A 13,025-nucleotide genomic window follows, 5' to 3' on the forward strand; every position below is an offset into this window, starting at 1 on the left:
AAACAAGCTATCTGAACAACTAGCTTACAAAGAAAAATTTCTGAACTTATGACATTCCTATCCATCCTTGTGCTTGCTTGCACCCCAAGCAGGAAATTCTTTCATAGTCTTCCTCATTGATGAAGAACACACAAGCAGACATTTTAAAAATTGTTTATGTAGATTTAAAACTCAGAGTTTAAAATATTTCACTGTGAATATTTGCTAAATTTTATTTAGTCAACTCCCTATTTATATTTATTTATTTAATTCCCTGCAATTACAAAATATTTTGTATTTAATCTGGTAGGCAAAAATACAACTTACCATTATATTTATTAGGGAAGTTGAGCTTTATCTTATATGCTAATTGACAATTAAATGGCACGCTATTCTTGTTTAAGATTTTTTAGTATTTTCATTCTATTAAATGAAATTATGGATACTTTATAAGTATACTCAGAGACCTAACTTACCTCTTATTTCTAACTTTTAGTTGATTATCCTGGATTTTTTTATTTTTTTTTATTTTATTGTGCTTTACGTGAAGGTTTACAGCTCAAGTTAACTCCTCATTCAAAAATTTATATATTGTCTCGTGACATTGGCTGCAATCCCCACAACGTAACAGCACACTCCCCCTTCCACCTTGGGTGCCCTGTGTCCATTCCTCCAGTTCTTGTCCGTTCCTGCCTTCTCGTTCTGCTTTTAGACAGGAGTTGCCCATTTGGTCTCGTATCTTTGACTGAACTAAAAAGCACACTACTCATATGTGTTATTTTTTGTTTTATAGGCCTATCCAATCTTTGTCTGAAAAGTATCCTGGACTTTTAAAGTAGATAACCATAGTGCCAGCAAGTTGTTTGTTTTCTTCGTTTCTATTATTTGTGTCTTGCTTTTTATCTCGTTTTTCTTCACTAGCTAGAACTTTACCAAAAAAATACAAACAACGGTAGTAATATAAAAGGAATCTTTTTCACTTAATAAATTACATATTAATTTAAATATATTGTAAATATATAATACAAATAAATATATATAATTACTCTGGTTTCCAGTAACTATTTTTTGTCACACTGAAGAAATTTTATTCTTTTCCTAGGGTTTGGAGTTTTTTGTTTCCTTTTGTTTCTTAAAGTCAGAAATGGCAGCTGAATTTTTCAAATGCCTTTTCGACGCATATGTAGATTTACCACCGATCCACAGGCACGAGCTCAAATCTTCTTTAATGGAATTACTGCGGTGCGGCAGCAGCAGGAGGAGGAGTCCATTTCCTCTGCATTCCTGAACAGAATTCCACTGGTCATCTACTATTCTGCTGGTTTCAACTTGCCGAGACTCTACTGATCTATACTGGGATTGGTCCAAAGTGTATTTTCTGTGCTCTCTTTAAAAGACTCACAATGAAACTGGAAGCTTTACAATTTTTACAGTTGAATAATTAAAATAATGTGGGTAAGTATCAGAATAAAGATATGAATAGAACATGCTAGATAAGAACAAAATCTTTTGGAATGTACAGAATTATGAGGAATGGCAGGCACAGGGATGGAAGAAGGTGAGCAACTCCAAAACTTTTATCACATCACACATCAAAATTACTTCTAGGTATATTACCAAAATAACTTAGTTTAATATTTTTATATTCTTTGGCTGGACTAAGCATGACAGGAAAGTCAAGTCATATTAAGTCAGAATGATAGCTTTGTGTACAAAGAAATGTAACAACTTGAATGACAGGGGGAAATATTTCTAACATATGACAAAGTATTAATATACTTTTAGTACATGTATGCAGAGTCCCTGGGTGGCACAAACAGGTAAGTGCTCAACTACTATACTAGCCAAAAGGTTGGTAGTTCGAACCCACCCAGAGGTGCCTCAGAAGACAGGCCTGGCAATCTACTTCCGAAAGGCCACAGCCTTGAAAACCCTATGAAGCAGTTTTACTCTGCACACATGGGGTTGCCATATGGTTTTTGCTGTTGTTAGGTGCCAGCAGGTCGTCTCCAACTCATACTGACCCTCTACTTTACCAAGCATCATGTCCTTTTCCAGAGACTGGTTCCACCTGATACTTTTAGTACATGTATAAAAAGCAGATTCATGTAAAGAAAAAAAAGGAAATGCACAAAGTTAAAATCTGGAACAGGTAATACAAACATAAGATGTTCTACCTCACAAATGCAGATTAAAACACAGCGTGGAGTCCTCATTGTTCTTCCGCTACTTCCCGTGAAGAAGGCCCAACCCCCTCTCGGCGTTCAGCAGAAAGAAGAATCTAAGCAGCAGGCCATGTCAGTTCTAATCTGAGATTTCTCCCAGACAAGGAAGTAAGAGATGTGATTGTAGGAAACAGAAGTGACAGACTGCTTTCAGATATACCTCCCATTATGTCTTAAACTCCTCCTCAAACCTATCCCTAAGGTGGCACTTATAAATTGTTTCTCTAAACCTAGCCGCTATTTACTTTATTCTCATTATAATCGCACTAGCAAAGGGAGGGAATCCTGTTGCCTGATCGGAAATGGTGTATGCAATGTAACCTTTATTGAAAGGCTTGCTGTACTATGATCATCTTTACCACATTAAGTAAAAATGGCTAAGAAAATGAGATGTCCTGTGAAAATACAGGTAAGCCTAAAAAAGAGGCCTAGGAAAGCACATACATAACAAGAGAAAAACTGGAAATGATAAAGTTAGAGAATGGAACCAAAAGACAGGAATTTGACTATAAGCACATCCCCCTCTACATACATGAGATAGTTTCTATATAAGAAAAATAAAAATGCTAAAGGTAGTATTAGTTATGTGGGATGGCACGGTGTTTCTCTGAAAACTAGACAAACATTTTGTATAACAGATTTATAACGATAATATGAATACCACTCAAGACTATGCAATAGGCACTTTTCCTTTGGCATTTATTATTTTTCAAAATTATGAAGAAGCTAGAAATGGAGGAAGGGGAGGATTCAGTGGAAAAGGTGGGCTGCACAGCAAGCCCTGAATTGTTTGAGAGGTCTAAGAACAGTGCAGCAATGCATAAATTAAGTGTCACTGGTAAGACAGCTACTGCTGATAGTGAGCTGCAACAAATTTTCCCCAGTAAATTGCAGAAAACTATTAATAAAGATGGTAATACTGAAATCCAACACCCTTTCCTGATAAAAACTCTCAACAAAATTAAAGGCATATATGCAAAACCAACAGCCAATATTATTCTCAATGGAGATGGACTGAAAGTATCCCCCTTGAGAACAGGAAACAGACAACGATGCCCTTTATCACCACTCTTATTCAATACAGTATTAGAAGTCCTAGCTACAGCAATAAACCAAGAAAGGGAAATAAAGGGCATCCAAATTGGTACGGAAGAAGTAAAATTATCCCTGTTAGCAGATAACATGAGCCTATACACAGAGAATCCCAGAGATTCCACAAGAAAGTTATTGAAACTAACAGAAAGAGTCAGCAAAGTGGCAGGACACAAGATCAACATAAGAAAATCTGTGAGATTCCTCTATATTAACAGAGAAAACCCCAAAAAGCAAATGAGGAAAACAATGCCATTTACAATAGCACCCAGAAAGAATACTCAGGAATAAATCTAACTAGGGATGTAAAACATTTATACAAAGAAAACTACAAAACGCTATTGCAAGAAATGAAAAAAGACGTACATAAATGGAAATACATACCATGCTCATGGATAGGAAGACATAACATCATGAAAATCTCACTACTACCCAAAGCAATCTATAGATATAATGCAATCCCAATTCAAATAACAACATTCTTTAACAAAATGGCAAAACTAATCTCAACTTTATATGGGAAGAAAAGAGGCTCCCCGGTAAATAAAGCATTATTAAAGAAAAAAGTAGGGCGCCTCACACTTCCTGACCTCAGAACCTACTATACACCCACGGTAGTCGAAACAGCCTGGTACTGATACAACAACAGACACACAGACCAATGAAACAGAATTCAGAACCCAGAAGTAAATCCACCTATTGATACCTATTTTCAGCCAAGGGTTGAAGTTCATTAAATGGGAAAAGACAGTTTCTTTAACAAACGGTGCTGGTGAAACTGGATATCCATCTGCAGAAAAATGAAACAGGATCCATACCTCACAGCATACACAAAAACTCAAAATAGATCAAAGGCCTAAAATTTAAAACTATGAAGTTCATGGAAGAAAACCTAGGAACAAACTAGGGACCTTCATATATGGCATAAATAGATTATCAAACATAGTTACCAAAGATAAACTAGATAACTGGGACCTCCTAAAATTAAATACTTAGGCTCATCAAAAGACTTCCCCAAAAGATTAAGAACAGAACCTACAGACTGGGGGAAAAAATTTGGCAATAACACATCTGACAAGTGTCTAATCTCTAAAATGGTGATACTGAAAATGAAATGTATAATTTCAATGAAAATGGACTGTTTTGGAAGTGAATGCCACCTTATACTTGATTTCATATAAGAAAAACGTTATCAGGCCAGCACTGTTTTTATATGGAAAAACTGAAGGAGATGTTAAACTAAAGCCTTTGTTGGTTTACTCTAAAAACCCCATGATGCTTAAGACAGTGTTGAAGAGGGCACTGCCTATTATATGGGTCCAAATAGAATTGGCTGGGTAAAGAAAGAGGTATCTGGAGCTATGTATGTCATCAAGGAATATACATTGAGGGAAAGCAAAGCTCTCTGGATAAAGCAAATGTCTTAGACATGCCTCCAGTGTTATTAAGTACGGTAGTCTTTCTATCTCCTTATTATGTGGAGTTGGACCCTGACTCATAGTGACCATAGGACAGAGCAGAACTGCCTCATAGGGTTTCCAAGACCGTAAATCTATATGGAAGCAGACTGCCACATCCCTTCTCCCACGGAGCGGCTGCTGGGTTCAAACTGCCGACCTTTTGGTTAGCAGCCGAGTACTTTAACCACTGCGCCACCACGGCGCCTCCTGTCTCCTAACACTGCATTATTGTTGTGGCCTATGAAGCAAGAAATGGACCCATCACAACCTATGAGACATTTCTGGTGCAGGATGCTGATGAAGGCGTCACTGCTTTAATGATGGATTTTAAGGAAGTGCTGATACTAAGGTACTTGAAATCATCAGAACAATGAACGAAGCACATAAAAAATATATTGCTAACTTCCAAAAATTCTTAAATATGGCTGAGGAGTCTGAACTGAGTGGACAGTGGAGATACTGAAGATCTTACCACTATGGGTGAAGTGCATACGGTTTGACCAAGGTAAATGATGCCACTAATAAATACATGAGCAAAAAGGACATTTTTGGTAAAGGGTAAGACATACATAATTTTGCAGCAACAACTAAAAAAAAATGTGTGTGGTTACATATGTGTATACATATATGTATGGGAATATATACAGGTATACCAAAAAAAAAAAAAAAAACGTTTATATATATACATGAGTATATATATGGGTGGCCCTGGCTACCACTACCAACTGTTCTGATCAGGGTCACAAGAGATGGATCCTGACAGAAAAAGAGAAAAGTGGAACACAACTCAAATTCTGAAAAAGTCCAGACTTAACTGGATGGGTTGAGACTGGAGGACACCCTGAGGTTATCACCCTGAGATACTCCTTAAACTTTGAGCCGAAACTGTTCCCTGAGATTACTTTTAGCTAAATAACAGAGTGGTTCGTAAAATAAAGAATAAAACCCATGAGTACTGCACTCCTTTAAAAAATCATCCAAATGAGATCAACTGGTCAACAATTACCCTAAAACAAAGATGAGAAGGTAAGGGGGCAGGGAAACCAGACTACTGGAAACAGAACAACCAGAACTGAATTAATGAGGATGTTGGCACACTATGAAGATGTAACCAATGTCACTGAATAATTTGTGTAGAATTGTTAAATAGGAACCTAATTTGCTGTGTAAACTTCCCCCAACAACACAATAAAATACTATTTAAAAAAAAAAATCTTACCACTACATAATGAAGAGCTTCTATAACCAAGAATCTTGTTTAACTTGAAGCTCATCCTTAGTGGGAGGCAGAGAAAAAAAAGGAACTACAAAGACTCAATACCAAATCTTTGAAGGAAAAAAAAAAGCTTTAGACCATCTGACAAAATAAATGCTGTTGCAACCAGGTGCCATCATGGCATGAGCAGAAACATGGCGTGCAAAGTCTCAATGTAAGTACAGTCTCTCGTTATGCTGAGATGTGTAATCACTATCAAAGGGAATACTAACAAGATTCTGCAGGGGTTTTTTTGTTGTTGTTTTATTCTGTTGTTTTGTAGGATAGCTCATGAACAGGATAATGGGCAAAGAGAAAGACTGGGCTATAGTGTGGGGATGAGGGATGTTAGTTTGTAAAACCTCAAGTGGGAGGGCAGGTGAACATTTATGTATTCCACAAATCCTCATCACTATAAAACCTTTCAGAATAAGATAGGGAAAAACAATAGTCCAACAACTCAACAACCCAAAAAACAAACGTATATTTAAGCAACACCTTTATCACATCATCTTCCTTGCTCCAAAGCTTTTGGGATCATCTACTCTGTCATGGTATGTAAGTAAATGCATTAGAAAGCCCCTCCCTCCAAAATCTAGCTCTATCTAAATTCTTCTCATCCTCTACTTCCCTAAATCACTCACACCCCAGGACACACTCTGGGTCCATGAATTCCACTTCCTCCTACTTCCCTTTAGACTCTTCCCCGTCAGGCTTTGGTGACTCTCCTCTTTCATCCCTAGCTCTCCCTTGACTCTCTGAACACCACTTCTCAGTGTTTCAGTGGTTCACTTTCCTCCGCCTGCCCTCCAAACATAGCCTTCTACTTGCTCAGTCTTCCTCTAGGCTCTTGCATACACCCAAAGCTCAGTCTACCTCCTACAGTGGATAACTTCCAAATTTACCTCTCATGAGCTTCAGAACCCATTTTCCAACAGTAGATGTCTTACCAAAGCCTCAACCTAAACTTACCCTCCCTCCCAGACCTGTTCTTCTGCTTTCCTTCAATTATTTCCCCTCAGCCATCCAACCTTTAAACCTGGTGATCATTACCTATCACTCCCTCTTCCTCACCCCTTAAATCCAACTAGTCAACTCATCAATATTTCCACGTCCAGTCTCTTCCTGCAACAATCCAACCTACTATTAATCTTTCTTAAACATAGTTTTTTATTAACACAGCACTTACAGTTCTCTATGACCTGGCTTCAGAATAAATCTTTCCATCTTTCTCTCTTACTATTCACATTACTACACACACACACACACACACACACACACAGCGATATTCATGCTCCCAACCACTGACCTCTTCCTAAACCATATCCTAGCCTTTTACTCATGCTGATCCTCTATTCTAAAATAGTAATTTGTGCTTCAACCCAGCCACCAACCTTTGCTTATTGAAAGCCTACCAAATCTTAAAACCCTGGCTCAAGTATCAGATCCTCCTAAAAAAAAATCCCGTATCAAGCATGTAAATTACCCTTGTCATCTGTGCTCCCTGGCATTTTATATTTATACTACAGAATTTAGCACATTCTGGCTATAAATTAATTCATGTTTGTCCTTATAATGCAATTATAAGATGCTCAAGAGGAGTCATTTACTTCGGCGGGGGATATAAAAATTCATCTGACTGCTACAATCCATAAACCCCAAGTATAAACTTTTAAATAAGAACCACGCTAAACACACCTCATGCAGCACTTACTGAATTACAGGAAGTGTTTATTAGTTTTGCATACAAAGGCTGGACAATGAATAATGAAGACAAAAGAAAAACTGATGCCTTTGAACTGTGGTACTGGAGAAGAATACGGACTGTAACATGGACTGCCAAAAGAACGAACAAATCTGTCTTAGAAGGAGTACAGCCAGAATGCTCCTTGGAAGCACGGATGGCAAGACTACGTCTCACATACTTGGGACATGTTGTAAGGAGTGATCAGTCCCTGGAGAAGGACGTCATGGTTCGCAAAGTAAAGGGTCAGTGTAGAAGAGGAAGACCCTCCACGAGATGGACTGACACAGTGGCTGCAACAACGGGCTCAAGCGTAGCAACAACTGTCAGGACGGAACAGGACCGGGTAGTACGTTTCGTTCTGTCGTGCATGGGGTCACTATGAGTCAGAACCAACTCGAAGGCACCTAACGACAACATTTATTAATTTAAGCACCAATCATGTGCCAAGCACCACTATCGTTTGCCAAAAAGACTTTAAATCTAGGCTATTCGAGTGGATAGTCATACCTGACTGTAATTATGTAAAGGGTTTGGGGTGTGATCATATTGATTAGGAACCTTATCAACTTACTCAGGGTTTCAAACAGCTCAGGTCTTCTTACAATATGACTCAGCTTTATCAGACACTGCTTTGCAGCTAGTTTACTCTTAATCTCATCCTTTTCCAATCCTGGGCGAAACAGCCTGCAAATTTAGACTGGTTGCTGGAGTAAAGTGTTTTCCAGCATGGGCACTCACGGTCCCATACTCTAGCTACACTACTGTAGCTAGAAGTCTATAGGAAATCTTGTCCTGCCATGTCCCCAGGGCTCCGATTATCTGTAGTTAATAACCAAAACCAAACCAAACCCGTTGATGTCGAGTCAATTCCAACTCATAGCAACCCTATACGACAGAGTGGAATTGCCTCACAGGTGTCTAAGGAGCGGCTGCTGGATCCAAAATGCCGGCCTTTTGGTTAGTAGCTGAGCTCTTAACCACTGCGCCACCAGGGCCCCTAGCTAATAACACATACTCAATATACTATTCTTCCCAGAGCATCCTGAGTAACGCAGCTCTGTATTCTGACTCTGACCGACAAAATCACTTAATTATCCATGCTCCAGTTCAGTGGTTATAAACTTCAAGTAACTATTTCTTCACCTAGGTAGTGGTTAAACAGTACTTGCTTTATAATAACTCTCTAAACTGTATGCGGTCTACACTGAGTATATCACACATACACCAAACCCACTGCTGTCGAGTCAATTCCGACTCACAGCGACCCTATAGAAGAGAGTAGAACTACCCTGTAGAGTTTCCAAGGAGCACCTGGCGGATTCAAACTGCCAACCTCTTGGTTAAGAGCTGTAGCACTTAACCACTATGCCACCAGGGTTTCCCACACATTATTTTATATGTGTGAGTACATAGCATAAGAGTAAAAAGACAAAAGCTGGAGTAGACTGAAAAGTTAAAAAAAAAAAAAAAAAAAGAGGGAGAGACCTTTAAACAATTGAATCTTTTCTTTAAACATACAAAAGGCTCAATATACAAATTAGATAATAGGGGAGGACCTCAAATGGAAGCCAAGCCTCTTCCTACATCACTGGTGGTAGATCCTGAAATACAGATTGAATATACCATTGTTCTTAATCACACTCAAGTCTGTAATGTGGCCCATGCCCAAGGCAGGCACCATTAATAATAACTAACCATGGAACTCAAAATTTCTCTCAATGCAGTACTCAGCAACTACAATCAGCCAAACACACCTGGCACACAAGATGAGGCATTTGCCATCCTTGCCTTAATCCTTAACATAAGTCACCTTTGAAAATAAACCTGCCCTCCCCTCCCCCCCTTCTCCTTTTCTCCTTTCCTTAGATGAAAGGCCCACTGTAGTCCAAGAAAGGTACCAAACCAAACTCACTGCCAGTCGAGTTGATTCCGACTCATAGCGACCCTATAGGACAGAGTGGAACTGCCCCACAGAATTCCCAAGAAGCGCCTGGCAGATTTGAACTGCCAACCTCTTAGTGAGCAGCCGTAGCACTTAACCACTGTACCACCAGGGTTTCCAAGAAAAGTACAGGTAAGCCAATATTCTCATTGTTAAAGACACACATAGCAGAAATAACTCCAGATGAATCACCGAATCAGACTTCCTAGGTTTGTAAAAAAAAAATTAAATTCCACCGAGTTGTAAGCCATCATTTTACATGCTGAAAACTCAAAGCCTGAACTAAAAACATGATGACTCATCTGGTTCTCCCAGCTGAGAACCAGAACTAAAACCAGCACATGAAGGCAGGCTGGTCTTGATTTAAAAAAAAAAAAAAAAACCTGGAAATACTTTTCACAATATATAAGCTGCAATCATTCTGTGCTCTTCAAAATACTGACATATTGGATTTGTTGCAAAAGCACTTTAGTTCCTTATGCATACCAAAACACTCTTCCCTATATTAAAAAATTAGGTGGCTTAATGAACATAATAAATGAATGTCAAATGAATTAACGAATGTTTCGGCTAACGAGATACGGTAAAACCTAAGATTTTGATCTGAGTTCATTGCCCTGGTCCCTGGCTACTACTAGAGGAAGGTCGTGGAACAAACTAAAAGGATGCTGTCATGCTTCTTCTTTGCTTCCTGTTTCATCCCCCCCTTTTCAATACCTACCCTACTGCTGCAGAATTTATCTGCTTGAGGTACCAGGAACCTATGAGACAACCCTGAAATTATTTTTATACTTACTCAAATTTATAAAGGAAACGTAAATACCTACATGGAAAAATGGAATTTAAAACTTTTTGAAGATTCTAAATGAGAAATTACGTTAATTGCCACTTGATGAGCTCTTGTGCTATATTAAAAATGACAATGAAGGCAACAATATAGCAAAATGGCAAGTATTTTACATTACTAAACACAGTTAACATACATATGATTACAAAATGTATAAACAAACGCATGTAAAAAGGTTGGAGGGGAAAAAAAAATACACCAAAACCATAAGTACCATAGCTGTGTTCAGGTAAAATACGAATAACTGTCTTCTCTTTCACTATTTATCAACTGCTCAGAAATCCGCTATTATTTCCATAGTTTAAAGATTTTAATACATTGAAAATTCAAGATACTCTTACAATGGTTAAGGAGTTCATCAGCCACAGAATACAGAAATCCCTTCCAATAATGTAGCAGACCATCTAAGGTACAAATAAATTAATATTCCCATTGTTAAAGGCACATACAGTAGAAATAACTGGTCTGCTTTTGTAGCCAGTTCACAAAGCAATTTATCCCTTCCCAATGTAGTAACTTTTTTCACTATGCTGCCTAGTCCTCCCCTGCCATTTAGCCTTTCTAAAAGATATGCTTTCTAACAGTTACACTATGTTGCTGTTTATAAATATCCTAAAATGTCCGTAAGGTTTTCTTAAAATTAAATAAGCTATCTTTCCCCAGAAAATGACTAAATTATTGCCACTATTAGTTCCTAATGAATTATGCCAAATAATGAGAAGTTCCCTGGGGACATTCCATGACTCATTAATAGAAAGCTTATGTATCATAGCATTTGAGTGGAAGGACTAGTTTAGCCAGATTACCAAGAGCAATGTAGTTACTGGTAGTAATAGCATCTTGTATGTCTAAAAAGCTTTACACTTTATAAAGCACTTTCATGCAAATGTCTAATAATTTAATACCTTCTATAGTACAAAACACCAGACTTAATGGTCAGACTGGGACTAGAAGGACCTCAGAGGCCATGGTCCCCAGACCTTCTCTTATCCCAAGACAGGAACCATTCCCAAAGCCAACTCTTCAGACAGGGATTGGACTGGAACATGGGGTGGAAAGTGATACTGGTCACCTTGGATCAAGTAGACACATGAGACTATGCTGGCATCTCCTGTCTGGAGGGGAGATGAGAGGGCAGAGAGGGCCAGAAGCTGCCCAAATGGACAGGAGAAGAGACAGTAGAGGGAAGGACTGTGCTGTCTCATTAAGGAGTGTATAGCAAGGCGTATGTAAATATTTGTATGAGAGACTGACCAGATTTGTAAACTTGCACTTAAAGCACAATAAAAATTAATTTAAAAAAATAAAAATAAAAAGTGTTCAAGTTTATTGGGAATTTTTTAAATAAAATCATTTCTTTTTACCTACTAGAATCGAACCATTTTATAAGTCTCTGAGAGTAGTAATAATATAGTAAAAACTGGCATTTTAACACACTAAATTGTGGGAATATAAATTAGTACAACCTTTCTAAAAGACAACTGGTCATTATTAAGAACCTCAAAAAATGTTCATTCCCTTTGACTCAGTAATGACCGCTCCTAAAAATGTATCCTAAGAGAAATAATCAAAGATTATGTAGAAATATTTTTCATAAGGAAAATCCACAAAAGCATCAGCTATAGTTTAAATAAGTTATAATTCAAAAACAACCTAAAGATCAAAACAGGGGAATTATCATGGTATCAGTATACGAAAAAAGTGCTATATATCTACTTAAAATATTTTGAAAGTGTATTTAATGACACTGGAAAAGTTACAATTTTTTTTAAAAAAAGATAAAATATTATCCTCTCTTAAAAAATACACATTCCACATATTTATTTATTAAAAAATGAAAAACTCTGGCCTGAACATCTCATTTGTCTTCCAGTTCAAGGTGCCCGTATGGGCACCTGTTCACCTCCTCTCCCTCCAAAGAACTTAATTCAATAAATTTTTCTAAAGAAATTAAAAAGTAAAAAAAGTTTTTTTAAGAATAGGTAGATCACCCATGGTTCTGAAAGATGAAAAACAGATGCAAGATGTGAACTGATGAGGCAAAGTGGAGGGAGCAGAAGAGCAGAATACTCACAGAGGGGGCTGCAGCGAAGGAGAGAGGCTAATCTTCTGGGCAGAACCCCAGAGAGGCGCCAGTCCAGTGACTGTTGAACGAGGAAGGTCAGGAGTGAGAAGTGGGACTGAAAACATCTGCCATAGCCAAAAGTCAACAAATATCTAAAGCTGATAAACCAAAAAATAAACACTATAAGCATATCATTTAGAAACATGGCCTTAAGCCCCAAGAGATCTGAACAGAAAAGGTAGTTAAGCTTCCTCTGGGGAGTAAGGCTCTTCATTTGTTAGGCCTTTTGTATAACTGGTCTTTGATTATTTGAATTTTTTTTAACTAAGTATATATATAATAATGATTTTAAGAATTTTATTTATTTTACATTTTGTCCATTTTCCTTTCGTATACCCTAAATAATTACTTAC

General features: G+C 37.7%; 1 protein-coding gene and 1 long non-coding RNA gene across 2 annotated transcripts in view; both read right to left on the reverse strand.

The window, feature by feature from the left end:
• UBE2G1 (ubiquitin conjugating enzyme E2 G1) overlaps nt 1-13,025 on the reverse strand; it is a 122,636-nt gene that overhangs the window by 66,496 nt on the left and 43,115 nt on the right.
• LOC135228115 (uncharacterized) overlaps nt 490-13,025 on the reverse strand; it is a 54,402-nt gene continuing 41,866 nt past the window's right edge. The window contains exon 2 of the long non-coding RNA XR_010318435.1: nt 490-12,770. This is a non-coding gene — a long non-coding RNA (uncharacterized LOC135228115). The remainder of the gene's footprint in view (nt 12,771-13,025) is intronic.

The sequence above is a fragment of the Loxodonta africana genome, chromosome 18, assembly GCF_030014295.1.
Source record: "Loxodonta africana isolate mLoxAfr1 chromosome 18, mLoxAfr1.hap2, whole genome shotgun sequence".
NCBI classification, from domain to species: domain Eukaryota; kingdom Metazoa; phylum Chordata; class Mammalia; order Proboscidea; family Elephantidae; genus Loxodonta; species Loxodonta africana.